Source organism: Kryptolebias marmoratus, linkage group LG21, assembly GCF_001649575.2.
Source record: "Kryptolebias marmoratus isolate JLee-2015 linkage group LG21, ASM164957v2, whole genome shotgun sequence".
NCBI classification, from domain to species: Eukaryota; Metazoa; Chordata; class Actinopteri; order Cyprinodontiformes; family Rivulidae; genus Kryptolebias; species Kryptolebias marmoratus.
In genome coordinates this window covers 675698-692266 of record NC_051450.1, presented here as the reverse complement: position 1 = coordinate 692266, position 16569 = coordinate 675698, and the positions used below count along the sequence as shown (strand labels likewise).

Here is a 16569-nt window from a genome sequence, read left to right as displayed (position 1 = left end):
CAGGCTTACAGGCCCTGCAACAATGAGTCCAATTGAGCTGAGCTGTGATTATGAGTCACTGAACAGCATGAATTGAAGAATAGCTCTGTTTAGGCCGAAGGGAGCTGATCAAGCTTTCTTCCAAGGGAGTGTTCTGCCGCTCGGGACCCAGAATCAGCCAGTTGTGTCACTGATCATGCTGGAAGTGCCTCTCAGTGGGATAACTTTCAAGTGATTGAGGGGGGGGAAATGAGATTTTTGTTTATTCATAAGCCAGGTGCAGATAACAGGGCCATTAATGATTGGAAGCTGATTACAAGTCACTTCTGCCAAGCACAGCGTGATGCTTTGCTATTTAATCAAGAACAAAAAGTTAATGGGTGCAGTTTCACATTTGTTTGAGTGTAGAAATCTAGGTTATTGTTTATCATCGCCTTGTTTGGCAAAATATCAAACTTAGAACCTTATCGGTTCAAATGAACACAGAGGTACAAAAGGGTACAAAAGACTAAAAACAACTTGATGTCAAATCATAAAATTAAATCATTTGAAATCTCATCAAGTATTAAAGCTTTTTGAAACACATTTGAAACACCTTTTATGTTTAAAAATCAGCAGCAGCCATTAGACAAGCTCTCTCAGTCTTACTCGGTTATTGAACTTTAAATATGTCAGAACACACAAACCTCTTTTTGGCTGCTCACTTTAGGGTCCACCACCATGTTCGAACCATTGGGGAGCAAAGGGGAGTTTGAACCCCCTAACTGACAGATAAAAGTAGATTGGGAGTAGAGGGTTAATGAATTATTTATTAATTTTATGTTACTTGTAATCATGCAATTTAGAAAATACACACACTACAGATTAGGTGTTTAACAGATTGTGTAGTTTTTTTAACACCAGTTTGTTCACTTACTTATTTAATAAGCATAAACCAAAGAAAATGTTTACCTGACTCCATAAGTTTTTATCCCGACAATGTTTTTTTTCACAAAATTAGAGAAATAATATGAAATAGTCCTTAACCATAAAACAATGGCTAGAATTCATTCTTGTTAAGATGAATGTCCATATCAACATTGCCCTTTTTTGATATATTTGTAATGATCATGCCTGTGTACCATTGCTCTGCCTTGCCATCCTCTAATCATTCTTCATTCTACTCACCTGTGTCTCGGCCCTGATTACCTCTCCATCACCTGTTCCATGCCCTTTATAATCGCCTTTTCCTCTGTTCTCTGTGCCAGATTATGAAAGCTCTCGTGCAAGTAGTTCTCCAGCATTTCCAGACTGACTCTCTGTGCTTCGACTCTGCTCTCATTCTCTGGACTCATGCCTATGCCTCGCCCCTGTCAGTACCTCACAGGATTACGGATTTCTGGACTTCGACCCCCACCTGTTTTTTGGACCTGGACCTCTCGCCTGCCCCATTGGTTTTGTCCTACGCTCTTGGCCTTCCCTGTATCGACCCAAGCCTGCCCGACCCAGAGTACCGCTACACCCCACTGGCCTGCCTGGTGGGAACGCGGAGATTTACCCCCGCTCTGGGACTCCTTACGATCATAGTCCTCCAGTTGACCGTTCCCGGCCTCCTTTGCACAGGCTCCCAGGTTAGTGAAACTTCCTTCAACTCTTTTTACTTCCTGGATTACGTGTGGATCACCAAACTCTCCTCAGAGCTGCTGCTGGTGTTCCAGTTGTTAAAAGTTACGTTTACTAATAAAGCGGTTTTAACCGCCCACTCTTGTGCTGTGGCTTATTTCCCGGGTCCACAAACTGATTCTTGTCAATATTTAGAATTTCTGTATTCAGAATAGTATTATAAACATCAGAAAGTTTGTTGTTTTGCTAGCACTTTTTGAGTTATAAGAATGGGTGAAATACGCTTTGTAAAAAGAATGAAAGGCTTTCACTCAGGTTTCTGTGTATATATGTGTGTGTGTCTGTAATATTTTTGCTTGAAATGCCTATACATACTTAGGATTACTGATTTGCGAATCTGCAGTATGTAGAATTATATTCATACTCTGTGGGGAAAAAAAATTGACCCCTGTGATTGTCACAATATGATTTGAACACTGATTGCCACGGTGGATCATCTGCCTCCATCTCATCCTATCCCATCCTCTATCCATGAACCTTCTTTGTGGTTCTCCTTCTTTTCTCCTCCCCAGCAGCTCTATTCAACATGCTTTGTTCATTATATCCTCTAGCCTTTCTCTTCAAGTCAATACTCAAACCTAATGACAAGAAAAAACTTGTCTGCTGGACTGAGTGGATATGAAGGAACTGACAAGTCTAAGGTTTAGGGTAGCCATTAATCTTTTATTTTTATTTTTTACATGAAGTATTTGATTATTTACATGTAGACTGGCTTTGCTGAAGCGATCCACTCCAATATGTGAAAAAATTGTAACAAAATCTTTTACAATTATGGAGAAAGAAACAATAGTCCAATAATAGTGTCCAGATGGCAGGAGTAATATTCACAGGATCTTGTGACTCTTGTCTTGCAATACAACAATTCTCCCTTGGTTTGCTCTGTCCTTGACAATCAGAACCTTCACAACCTAGTCTGTGTGTGACCTCAGGTTCCCAACATTAAGGCCATTGTGGCATCTGTATGCTCCACATGTTGGGCGACCTGACACCCAAACTCACAATGCAGTCCCTATCAAATGCTGTTTAATTACTTTATAAGACACCCTCTGTCTGGTGACCTTGATGTTCCAGCAACTGAGTGTTGTCCACTCAAGATGCCACCACTTGTGCCCTCTGGTGTCTGTTCTATATGTACCAACTCTTGCTAATTGAACCATTAATCACTCATTGCTGGTCTGAGTGTGTACCAAATTGTCTGTATCATTGCTTCTGGTTGCTTTTTCTTTTGTCAGTGAGTGTATTTTACATAGTGAAGATGTATGTAAAGGATCTATGCAAGTTATACATAAAACTAGGTTAAAAAGTTTGAAAGTATTGGGCTGCCCCTCGGATTCTTTTTTGAGATTTGCTCCACTTTCTTCAATAGTTTTTACCCTTCCCCGCTTCGTTCTATTTTTCTCAGAGTAAAGACTCAAGGTTGGAATGACGACACACACAAGTTGACTGTGTTCCAGCTACAGAACAGTTAAGAAAGGTAGGGAGGTTTGTCTGAAAATGTTTTATATTGCTTTCATTACAAGAAAGCAACAGAGAGAGCAGAGCAGGGCTCAGAGGGACAGACAGCCTGAGACAAGTACAGTCTCAGGTAAGTTTGATATTTTCATACACAATATGAAGGCTTTCACATTTAGAATAGGAAAAACAGAAAAAAAGTAGTTTTGTTGTTTTAAATAGTGACAAGGCAGGACTTGACAGGATTCAGACTTGCAACACACAGACGAAGATTTAAGGATTTTATTATGAACTGACTAGGAGCCGGACCAGAGACTTTGAACAGCGCACTCACGTGACCGTCTTGGATCGGGACCGGAACTGGTAAGTCCTCCTTAGCTTGATAGCTAGGTGCAGACAGGCTTGTCTGAAAGGGGCTGAGGCGAGAGGGAAAGTCCAGGTACAAGCGTGGGGTCGTTACTGGGGAGTCAGAAGTCCGAAGCCAAAACCAGAGAGGGAAAATCCAAAGGGCGAGGTCCAGGTGAGCGTAGCGAGGTCGGTAACGAGAGGTCAGAGTCCGAAGTAGTATCAGGCAGGGAGCAGGCAAGAGACGATGGTCGTGGAACAGGCAAGGGTCGAGATCAGGCATGAACGAGGAGATAACGCTGGACATTTACTTGCTTTTCGCTTTCAATAATCTGGCAGAGAAGGACTGGGAGCTGTGAGTATATATGCATGGCAGAACAGGTGAAGCAGATGACTGTGATTGTGTGGGCATGGTAACATGGGCGTGGCTTGGAACTGGGATGAGTGGAAAGTTACTTGGCTGTGGCATGACTAGAGGCAAGAGGCGTGGCAGGAACAGATGGAGCTGTGACAGAGCCCCCCACTAAGGGCCCAGCTCCTGACGGGCCGCCTGGTTGACCCGGATGAGCCCTGTGGAAGTCTTTTATTAAGGTCTTGTCCAAGATGTCCTTGGCGGGGACCCAGGAACGTTCTTCTGGGCCGTATCCCTCCCAATCCACCAAGTAGTGAACGCTTCAGCCCCAACGTCTGGAACATAGGAGCCTCTTGACAGTGTAGACTGGCCCGCCATCGATGAACCGGGCGGGTGGAGGGGGTCTGGAGGAGGGACTGAGTCCAGACGTCTTCAGTGGCTTGACTCTTGAGACATGGAACGTGGAATGGAACCTGGTAGACCTGGGTAATTGGAGCCTGACGGCGACGGGATTGATGATCTTGGCTATGGGGAATGGACCGATGAACCTGGGCGAGAGTTTGCGTGATTCGACTCTGAGGGGAAGGTCTCGGGTTGACAGCCACACCTTCTGCCCTGGCTGGTAATCCGGCTGCTTAGATCGCCTCCGGTTTACTGCGCAGGCATACACCGCCGACATCTTTAGCAGGGCTTTTCAGGCCCTGGTCCAGGTTCGGCGACACCTGTGGGCTGCAGCATACGCCGAAGGCACCCCAGGCGCATTTTCTTGGAGGGCGAAGATGGGAGGCTGGAATCCATAAACCGTATAAAACGGAGAGAGACCTGTGGCGGCAGAAGGCAAAGAGTTTATGGAATGCTCTATCCAGGGTAAATTGCCTGACCATTTAGCAGGTTCACTTGAACAGAGTAGTCAGAGTTTAGTCTCGACTTCTTGATTGGCCCGTTCTGTCTGTCCATCAGTCTGCGGGTGGAATCCTGAGGAAAGACTAACAGAGATTCCCAACAGGTCGCAAAACTCGCCAGAATCTTGAAATGAATTGGGGACCACGGTCAGACACTATATCCTTAGGAATACCGTGCAGCCTAAACACTTCTCTCGCCATGATTTCAGCAAGTTCTTTAGACGTGGGAAGCTTTTTTAAAGGGACATGGTGAACCATCTTAGAAAATCGATCTATGATAGTTAAAATAACAGTGTTACCCAAGGATGTGGGTAGGCCCGTGATGAAGTCCATAGCGATGTGGGACCATGGTCGAGAGGGGATGGGAAGAGGGCGTAATAGACCCACTGGGCGACAACGTGACACTTTGGCCTGAGCACACTGGGAACAGGCTGACACAAATTCCCGGACGTCCTTGTTGAGGGTCTCCCACCAGAACTGGGATTTCACCACGGAGAGGGTCTTAGTGATACCTGGATGGCAGAAAAGCTTAGAGTTGTGGCAGAACATTAATACCTGGCTCCTTAGTTCTGGAGGAACAAACATGCGGTTGACGGGACAAGCTGAAGGAGATGGATGACCCTGTAGAGTCTGACGGAGATCCTCCTCCAGCCGCGTGACGGACAACCGGACCATGTGTGGTAGGATGAACTCCTCCGACCCAGACTCCTTCTCTTCGAGGGTTCCTTCGTGGATCTGTGAGAGAGCATACGCCTTAGTGTTCTTTTCACCGGGTCTATAGGTGAGATGAAACGTGAAACGTGAAAAGAATAGGGCCCACCTGGCTTGACGCGAACTCAGTCTCTTAGCCGTTTTCAAATACTCCAAGTTCTTGTGATCTGTCCATATAATGAACGGCTCCTTGGCTCCCTCCAGCCAGTGTCTCCACTCCTCCAATGCCAACTTGACGGCCAGTAGCTCTCGCTCGCCCACATCATAATTCTGTTCAGCACAGGATAACCTCTTCGAAAAGAAAGCACATGGGTGAAGTTGATTGTCATCTTGAACTTGACTTAATACTGCCCCTACTCCTGTGCTAGAAGCATCCACCTCTACAATAAACTGTCTCTCTTCATCTGGAGAGTGAAGGATGGGAGCCTTGGTAAACGATTCTCTGAGCAGGTCAAAGGCTGACTGAGCATCCTGATTCCATAAAAACTGAGTTTTCACAGAAGTGAGTTTATGAAGAGGTGTCGCTACCTGACTAAAGTTCTTTATGAATTTTCTATAGAAGTTTGAAAATCCCAGAAAACGTTGAAGGCTCTTCCTGTCCTTAGGAACGGGCCAGTCCTGGATAGCGGCCACTTTGGACTGATCCATAGAAACCTGATTGGGTGAGATGGTAAATCCCAAAAAGGAGGTTGATGTCTGATGGAAGTCTCACTTCTCGGCCTTTACATACAGCTTGTTCTGAAGTAGTCTAAGCAGAACTCTCCTAACCTGGTCCTTGTGAGAGGCAAGATCTCGGGAAAAAATAAGAATATCGTCTAGATATACAAAGACGAACTGGTTAAGCATGTCACGCAGAATATCGTTAACCAAAGACTGAAACACCGCCGGGGCGTTGGTGAGCCCAAAAGGCATCACCAGATACTCGTCGTGACCAGAAGGAGTATTGAACGCAGTTTTCCATTCATCTCCCTCCCTGATACGGATTAAATGGTAAGCGTTGCGTAAATCCAGTTTGGTAAAATACTTGGATCCTTGAATCAGATCAAACGCAGATGACATTAATGGTAATGGGTATTTATTTTTTATTGTAATGTTATTTAAACTTCTATAGTCAATACAGGGTCTTAGAGACCCATCTTTTTTCCCCACAAAGAAGAAACCAGCACCAGCTGGAGACACTGACAGCCTAATGATGCCAGCCTGCAGACTCTCCTTAATATATTTACCCATGGCTTCTTGTTCAGGACGGGACAGTGAAAAGAGTCTACCGCGAGGCGGAACTGAGCCTGGAAGGAGGTCAATGGGGCAATCATAGGGTCTATGGGGAGGTAATGACGTAGCTTTTACCTTGTTAAATACCTCCTTGAGGTCATGATATTCAGGAGGTACCTTAGAAATGTCCGGATAGACCTCCGGCTTGGTGTCGAGAGGTTCCGGGGACGAGACTGCCTCCATCAGGCAAGATGCAGAACATCGATCAGCCCATCCCGTTATCTCCCGCTTGGTACAATCAATTTGAGGGTTGTGTTTGCTTAGCCAGGTAGCTCCTAGGATGACAGGAAGATCTGGAGAGTGAATTACAAAAAAATTCAGGGTCTCATGATGGTTCCCACAAACAGACAGTTGAACCGGCTTAGTCTCAAAGTTGTCCTGATTTAGTACATGACCGTCAAGGGCTGTGATCCTGTGATCCTTGTTTGAGGGAACAATCTCAATCCCAAGAGATTTGGCGAAAGCTTGATCAATGAACTCAGAGTCCGCCCCTGAGTCTATGAACACCTGAGTGGAGGTCAGCCGGAAGGCTAAGCATTGAGGAGAATTTTCCACGACTTACTGGGCTCAGCAGGACCTTCCTGGATCCTACTGAGCCTGATCTTTTACTGGACAATCTCTCACAATATGATCCCTTGTTCCACAGTAAAAGCATAAGTTACTTGCCCTTCGCCTGATACGTTCCTCCGTGGTAAGCTTGGTCCACCCGATTTGCATGGGTTCCTCCAGAGGAATGCCACTAACCTTCTTGCTTGAGTCTGATGAGACGAAAGATCTGGAGTCCATCAGGTGATCCCTTGAAACAGAATTACCTTGTCTCTCCCGCTTGCTTTCCGTTAGTCGCAAGTCAATCCTGGTTGCCAGTTCCTCTAGAGCTCTCAGACTCGTGGGTCGATCTCGAGTTGCTAACTCGTCCTTTATCTCCTCCTTTAATCCTTGGAAAAAGACATCGGTTAATGCAGCTTCGTTCAACTGACTATCAGCGGCTAGCGTGTGGAAATCAATGATGAACTCTGTGATACTTCTCCTTCCTTGCTTTAGAGAAAATAATCTGCGCGCAGCTTCACGTTCAGGTACTATGGGGTCAAAAACTCTGCGAAGCTCTGCAGCAAAATCCTTGTAAGTGTAACAACATAAAGAACCTTGTTGCCATGCTGCCATGCCCCAAAGTTTAGCTTTGCCAGACAGAAGAGAAACTACAGAGGCGACTTTAGCTCTCTCAGAAGGAAAAGACGACGGCTGGAGTAGAAAGTGAATCTCACATTGAGTCAAAAATGGCCTACACTGTTCAGACTCACCGGAGAAGTTTTCGGGTGGCGGAAGCTTTGGTTCGTGCAGAGACGAAACAAATGAGCGAGTAGTAGCTGAGGGGACTTGAGTAACGGCGTTTACTCTGGTGATCGACAGGTCGTGGATTAACCGCGTCACTTCCTGTACATCGACCTGTAACCCGGAAATGGCTCCGTTTACTTTGTTTCGCCAGCGTTGTTCGTCTGAATCCATTTTTACTTGTGGCCAGATTATTCTGACAAGGCAGGACTTGACAGGATTCAGACTTGCAACCAACAGACGAAGATTTAAGGATTTTATTATGAACTGACTAGGAGCCGGACCAGAGACTTTGAACAGCGCACTCACGTGACCGTCTTGGATCGGGACCGGAACTGGTAAGTCCTCCTTAGCTTGATAGCTAGGTGCAGACAGGCTTGTCTGAAAGGGGCTGAGGCGAGAGGGAAAGTCCAGGTACAAGCGTGGGGTCGTTACTGGGGAGTCAGAAGTCCGAAGCCAAAACCAGAGAGGGAAAATCCAAAGGGCGAGGTCCAGGTGAGCGTAGCGAGGTCGGTAACGAGAGGTCAGAGTCCGAAGTAGTATCAGGCAGGGAGCAGGCAAGAGACGATGGTCGTGGAACAGGCAAGGGTCGAGATCAGGCATGAACGAGGAGATAACGCTGGACATTTACTTGCTTTTCGCTTTCAATAATCTGGCAGAGAAGGACTGGGAGCTGTGAGTATATATGCATGGCAGAACAGGTGAAGCAGATGACTGTGATTGTGTGGGCATGGTAACATGGGCGTGGCTTGGAACTGGGATGAGTGGAAAGTTACTTGGCTGTGGCATGACTAGAGGCAAGAGGCGTGGCAGGAACAGATGGAGCTGTGACAAATAGCCATTTTATTTGTATCAATCAGTAAATCACCTGATGCTGTTTTTACCAGATGTACAGTTTTGGTTTAATGAGCGACATGGAAGGATCAGAGGCAGCATGATAAACCTGCACCAGCATTGGACTCAAATTTGGTCTTTATTTTTCATGTTCTGCTTATTCCATTAGATGACTTCCATACAGAAATGTACTCTCCAGCCCAAATTTCCTCTACAGGACAGATCAAGACAAAACAGAAAAAAACTGTATGCTTGTGAGACTGTTCTCAACCAAATTTACATTACTGTTTTTCTGGTGTCCAAGTATCTATAAATGGTGAGGATAAGGACTTTTTGCCATGTACTTTCTTTTGAGCAACCATTAGATTTGAAGACCCATTTGAAAATATGTCCTTGTTCATCAAATTAACAGTTGAAAATGTTTAAAGTGAGGTTTTGTGTAAATGTTATGAATAATTATCTTACTTGATTTAGATAGCTCTTTGAAATACCTCAGTTTGAAAAAAAAAGTTTAAATTTGGCTGTATTGATGAGCTAATGGCTAGTCCAGGCAGGGCCAGGACCAAAGGGAATTTTCTGCTACCTTAATTCAACCTGGAGAGACTCACGACAAAGAGAAGCTGCAATTAAATGGTTTTATTTGACATGAATGACATAAGATATTTGGCGCTCGGACTTCGGCGGAAAACGCGAGTGTCGACAATAGCAATGTGCTTCGAGGAGAAGCTCGGGTTGAGCATTAGAGGCACCTTCCTCGGGCCGGACACTGGTGGTGGAGGTCAAAGAGGGGAAGAAAGCTTGAGAGATCTGGGAATTGGGGGTGGAGAAGGGGTGGAGGTGGGTTGAAATTCGGTCGGTGAACGGTTAGGGCCATGATGGAGGTCCTTTTGAACGAAGGCTTGCTCGCTGATTGGATAAGCTGGAGGCGCGGTCAGATGATGATTGGATAAGCTGGAGGTGCGGTCGGATGCTGATGGTCTGAGATGGAGGCGCGTCTGATGCTGATGGGCTGGAATGGAGGTGCTTGACGCAGCGTTTAGATGCAGGTATAGCTGAAGCAGGTCTTCCAGTCTGAATTTACGCCTAGGCTTCATTTCAACCTGGAGAGACTCACGACAAAGAGAAGCTGCAAATAAATGGTTTTATTTGACATGAATAACATAAGATATTTGGTGCTCGGACCTCTGCGGAAGACGCGAGTGTCGACAATAGCAATGTGCTTCGAGGAGAAGCTCAGGTTGAGCATTAGAGGCGTCTTCCCCCCAAAAGTGGGGACTCCACCCAAAAGTGGGGATTCCCCCCAAAAGAGGGTGCTGAGGCCGAGGCTGAGATACTGATGAATGACTAGCAAGAATGAATGTGAGAGCGAGACAGCTTAGGGCTGAAAATTCGAGGTACAATGAGCCGGTAGATGAAGGCCGGCACTAAGGGAAGTTATCGGATGCTGGTAGATGAAGGCCAGCTATTAAGGAGAAATCAACGGATGCTGGTAGATGAAGGCCAGCTGCTAGAGGGAAGCTATCGGATGCTGGTAGATGTAGGCCAGCTACTGAAGGGAAGTTATCGGGTGCCGGTTGATGAAGGCCAGCACTAAGGGACGTTGTCGGATGCTGGAAGATGTAGGCCAGCTACTGGAGTAAAGTTATCGGGGGCTGGTAGATGAAGGCCAGCTATTAAGGAGAAGTTATCGGATGCTGGTAGATGAAGGCCAGCTATTAGGAGTTATCGGATGCTGGTAGATGTAGGCCAGCTATTAAGGGGTTATTGGATGCTAGTAGATGTAGGCCAGCTATTAAAGAGGAGTTATCGGATGCTGGTAGATGTAGGCCAGCTATCGTGGAGGAAGCTCGCTGATAGGGGGAGACCAACCAGGGTGAATATGAAAATAAGCAAGAATGCAAGGTGGATGAAGGGACTTACGAGGTAGATTCTTAGAGAGGCATTGAATCGAAGCAAGAAGACGAGGGTCGATCACGAAATAGAAAAATAGAGGCCTGCAAGAAGAGAATAAAGAAATATGGACGATCGGATTTTAAAGGTAAATGCTGGGTGAAGGGGTAGACCACCACCACCAGTTAATTGCGAAACGCTTACCTAGGCGCTAAGAGAACGTTGAGCGGCTAGCACAGAGGAGAGATCCGGACGGATGTATGAAGAGAATGCTGAGGAAGACCAACGACCAAGTTGCTGAAGAGATGCGGAGGAGATGCCCTGACTGACGGCGGATGTAGCTGCCCCTATCCTGAAGGAGTGGCCTGAGAATTGGCTCGGGGGAAGGTTGCACGATACTATGATCTCTCTTAGAAATTTTAGAAACCAGGAGGAGGTCATGGGAGAACCGTCGGGAGTAAGGAACAGGGGCTTTAGGGGTAAGCCGAATTTATGGCGCTTGAGAGCGAATCTGATCATGGCATGAAAAGGGCAAAACGGGCCATCTAAATGAGTGATGACGATTGTGCACGCACCTTTCCCTTTTGAATGCTTAAGAAATAAGCTGTAGAAATCGGGATGAAACTTAAGGTCTGTAATAGCTAGGTCTCTGGACGGAACGAAAATTTTATCTGGGGACGTAAACTCACCTAGCCTGAGAAACCCGTAAAAGGCTAGCAGAAAGGCGCTGGAAAGGAGTGACTTCACGTAGGAGGAATAAGGTCTGAGGCGAAGTGCAGAGAGTAAGGTTTTTAGAATGGGGAGAGTGATCGGTTTCCGGTTATCGGGCTGAGTATAGCTAAGATTTGAGATACCTTTTAGGAGGAGCTTGATGGCGTGGTTCGAATAGATGCTTTGAGAACTACATGGATTATGACATTTAGAAAAAAAATTAATGCCTGCTACTAGGCTGCGGATGTACGGGAGTTTGAAATGACGATACTCGAAGCAGTGAGAAATGAAGGCTAAGACCGTGCTAATGAGGACGGGAAAGAGGGGAGTTTCGTGAGTTACGCAGAATTTAGCGAAAATATGCCACGCGAAGGAGTAGGATTTGAAAGTGGAGGGGGCAAGACCAGACTTCATATAAGATTCAGCTGAGAGGAGTAGGGGTTGGAGGGAAGGATTGACTAGTTCAGCATTAGTTTCTCGAACGGAGGCACAGGAGTTGGAAGTGAGCTGGCTGAAGGGCACAGACGTCGAAAAACCTGAAATTGAAGGCGAGACAGAGCATCGGCGATGGAGTTAGAACGGCCAGGAACATGACGAGCGGTGATGATGAAATTGTTAATGACTGACTGCCAGGTGATGTGGCGCAAAAAGGGCATAATCGATTTGGAGGAGGAGCGACCTTTATTAATCGCTTGAACTGCTGCGGTGTTATCACAAAAAGCGACGATGCGCTTTCGCTTCTAATGATTACCCCACAGGCAACAGGCCACGGCGATGGGAACGATGTCATAAAAGGCTGACGACTCTGACTGGGAAAATGAAGGAGGCCATTTGTCGGCGAACCAGCTGCCCTGAAAAAAAACCCCAAAACCTAAGGACGGAGCGGCGTCTGTATAGAATTGGAGGGAATCGGCTGAGAGGGTAACGTCGTCATAAAAAAAAGAGATGCCGTTCCAATCTGCAAGCAACTTGGCCCAGAATGCTAGATCAGAGCGGCAACCCTCGTTCAGAGAAACTTGGTCTGACAGAGATGGAACGGAATTAGCCAGATCCAGCAGCCTAGATATGAAGGAACGGCCTTGAGGGATGATGCGCATGGCGAAATTTAGATGGCCGAGCAGAGATAGAAGCTGACGCTTAGAAAGAATGGAGGATGAGATGTAGGACTGAGAAATCTCACGGATATGGGACAGCTTGTCTGCGAGCAGCGAAGCAACCATTCCTACAGAGTCCAAGGCAATACCCAGGAACTCCAATGACTTAGAGGGACCTGAGGTTTTCTCTTCGGAGAGAGGGACGCCAACGCGGAGGAAGAGCTGTTTGAGTTTCGAGAGAGAGGGGGCGGGGGAGGGAGAGAGGGGGTCAATCAGCAGGAAATCGTCGAGCAGATGCAGCACAGAGGGAAGTTTGAGAATGTTGAGAAGAATCCAACAGAGCGCTTCGGACAGCGTGTTGAATAAACAGGGGCTGCTTCTGCACCCAAAGGTCAGACGGACAAAGAAATAATAGCTGCAGTCCCATTTGGCTCCTAACAAATGCCACTGAGAAGGATGTACTGGCATGATTTTGAAAGTGTCTGTGATGTCGGCTTTGGCTAAACACGTGCCGTGGCCTGCGATTTTTATGAGAGAGATAGCGTGGTCAACTGAGGCGTAGAAAAGGGAGAAGGGAGGCTTTGGTACGAGGCTGTTGATGCTGGGATGGGAGCCGGAATGAGGGGCGGAGAGGTCTAGAATGAGACATTTTTTACCTGAATACTTGCGAGTGGCTAAACCTAGGGGACTAACGCGGAATAAAGGGAAAGGCGGTGATTTAAGTGGGACAATCATGAAGCCCTTCTCGATTTCCTTTTGAAGCAGTTGAGATACGATGTCAGGCTCGCGGAGCGGTGACTGGAGATTGGAACAGACGTAGGTGATGGCGGGGGTTTGGGGAACACCTATTTCGAAGCCCTAGGAGAGACCGGTGATCAGGAAATTGACAAAAGTGCGATCGGGGTGAAGCTGAAGAAGGGTGGCCAGTTCAGGAATGATGATGGGTAACGGGAAATCAAAACTTTGAGCCCTGACGGCTCTTGTTGGGGAACGTGCGGCGAGGGCAGACTGATTTTGGATGGGCTTCTTTGCACTGGCTGCATATGTGGAGAAAAGCACATTTGGGGAATGAACAAATGCTTTCGTTGAAATTGTTGCAAATGGGCATGTTATTAAATACCTGAACCCTTCTTCCGTGGCGATCGAGCGGCTGAAAGCTGGGAATGGATTGGGAAGGTTCGCGTGCAGAAAAGCTAGGTCTGAAAGGGAGAGTGGGGCAGAACGCGCTCTGGTGACCTGCTGAGCCACAGAGGTGGCAGGAAACTGCCTGAGTGAGCATTATTAAGATTTCGGTGTCTAGAGTAGACCAATTTAAGGTGATGCCAGACTGCGAGAGGACAGAGGCGGCTTTGGCTACGAATGCTTTATGGTACTGATAGAATATGAATCTACCATATTTAAAGTGAAGGTCGGTAATGACAGCCAGATATGCATCTAATTTGACTCTGCGATCGGGATAGACAGAACAGATCACATCTCTAAACACATTGAAAGCTGCCACAAACTGCCCGATTGTGTGATCTTTTGCAAGGCGAGGGTCGGATGATTTTAGAATAGCACTAAAACTGTCGGTCGAAGCGACGCGTTGATCGACTTCGGGGGAAGGTAAAATGATGGAGACCAAATTAACATATTGCCCCTGCAGGATTTTCGAGCAAAGCCTGGGTGAAATGTTGGCATGCATGGGCGTGTAAGCCCTGTCTGAGAGAAGGGAGGAAAAACGATATAAGGGAAAAAATAAATGTAATGTAATAATGCACACTAATGTATATATAAGGGCACACACATACACATATACATATATATAAAAATGAATGTACAAGTGAAAAAAAAGGAAGGCTAAATAATAATAATCGAGAGGAGAGAGAGAAAAGAAAAGAAAAAAAAAAAAAATAGGCCAGGCACCTGGCGCTTAGCGCGCCGAAGCCAAACTTTTTTTTTTTCCTCTCCCAGCGAGGAATGAGATGGAGTGAGTACGTCTTACCTAGCGATTGCCCAGCGCGGGCATTAGCGAGGGTGAAAGCCACCGGTGGGGCGTGAGTAGCTGCCTAAGAGCTGTGGGGTGCGGAAGTGAGCGGAGGTGCTGACGTGGCAGGGCCGGCAGAAGTGCACGCTTGCAAGCGCGTTGAGAGGGAGGTTATGGAGTGCTGGAGAGAATCCATGGAGGCGACGAGCGTGGAGGAGAGATGGAGAACGTCGGCAGAGGAGAGGAGAGATGATGGATGAGGATCTGAAGAAGGCACGGCAGACGAGGCGACGGCGGTCCGGGCCGAGGTGGCTGATGGCCCAGGCGAGGCAGGAGCTGAAGTATGGGCGGATGGGGGGCGGCCCCTGCGGCGCTTAGCCGACGAAGCGGAGGTTTTGGAAGTCCGTTTTCCGCTGGTGGAAGTTTGAGGAGGTGGAGAAGACGGAGGGAGAGACGGTGAGGAACCGCTGTATGGCAGGAGGGCGGCAAGTGAGGCGATTTGAGACGTTCCGAGCCCGGAGCTGGGAGATATCCCCTTAGACTGGAGAAGCGAGAGGGGGTGACTGCAGATCCGAGTAGGCCGCCAAACGGACGCTTCGACGTACTGGTAGAGGGGCAGAAGGGCCAGGGTCCTCGAAAAGAAGGCCCGGAGGCCCAGTTTGGTTATCTGACTCGAAGTCAGACATTTTTTGACTCGTGCACCGATTTGTTGAAGTTCGGTCGATGAATGGATAGGGCCATGATGGAGGTCCTTTTGAACGAAGGCTTGCTCGCTGATTGGATAAGCTGGAGGCGTGGTCAGATGCTGATTGGATAAGCTGGAGGCGGGTCAGATGCTGATGGGCTGAGATGGAGGTGCGGTCTGATGCTGATGGGCTGGAATGGAGGTGCTCGACGCAGCGCTTAGATGCAGGTATGGCTGAAGCAGGTCTTCCAGTCTGAATTTACGCCTAGGCTTCATAACTACAACAATCTCAAAAATGTCATAACAATTTATGTTACAACACAGCTCATTGGGTCTTAGATAGGACATTTAAGATATTAAATGTCCACATCTTATCAGCAAAACCTCACTTAAAAAATGTTAACTATGTTTTTACATGAACCACATTCCTTCATTTAGGCTAAATGAAATTAATGAGCTAACTGTGTAACTTTTGGATGATTGTTTTTGTCATTTAAGCATAAAAAATAAACACTTTCTATTCAACAGGAGAATATAGCCCAACTCTCTTCTGAGAGCGCTATTGAGTTGCTTACTGAAAAACAACTATGACTGTTAACTGAGACTATGGCTGTGATTTGTCTCTGCAGTTCGGTGTCAAAATCCAGACACAATCCAGACTGGCAGAAGAGTCATGCTGCAGAGATGGGTTGGTGTCGTTAATGAACCCTTTTCTAGTGGCTGAGTCTGTCAGGCAGCATGCTGCAAGGGTTGAATGCAATCATTCTCCACCAATATGAAATAATGAAGTATGAAGGGTAATTGTTAAACAAGTGGCCTCCTGGGAATCTGTTCAAGATTGTACCTGACATGTGTGATGTGCACCAGGCATCCTGTTAGCTTGGATGCGCACCCAGACACGAGCGCTCGCAAACACTTGCAGATTAAACCCTATTAATGCAAATTCAGAACCCGAGTGACATCTCCAGCAGCGTAATGAGAAATTTAGCAGGAATATGAGCCTGATTATCAACTGCAAATTTGCTGTAATGCCAGTAATCAGAGGAGATGGTGGAGAGACAGTGAGAGAAGTGAAGGGAAGCTGACAGCGAGCCAGTACGCTAATTAAACTGTACCTCCAATTTGTTTCCTGACATGACAATGCTGTTCTGACCCAGAGAATTCCTTTCCATGCTACAAACCAGAGTTCTGATCAAGTGAATAGCTATTTTACATTAAGTCTACCTTATCAAAAAGCTGAGCAGACTAATAAATAAACAGAACATGTTTTTGCTTTTCAAAAATTGCGTGTTCAAATGCAACAGCTTGGATTATTTGACATTCACTCACCCATTGCAAATAACAGTCCCAATGTCAAACTGAAATGATAATTCCCTCATGATTTT

General features: G+C 46.7%; 1 pseudogene; it reads right to left on the bottom strand.

Annotated features, from left to right (window-relative positions):
• Positions 1-11897: 11897 nt before the first annotated feature.
• Positions 11898-15185, bottom strand: LOC108248014 (annotated as a pseudogene).
• Positions 15186-16569: the final 1384 nt, after the last annotated feature.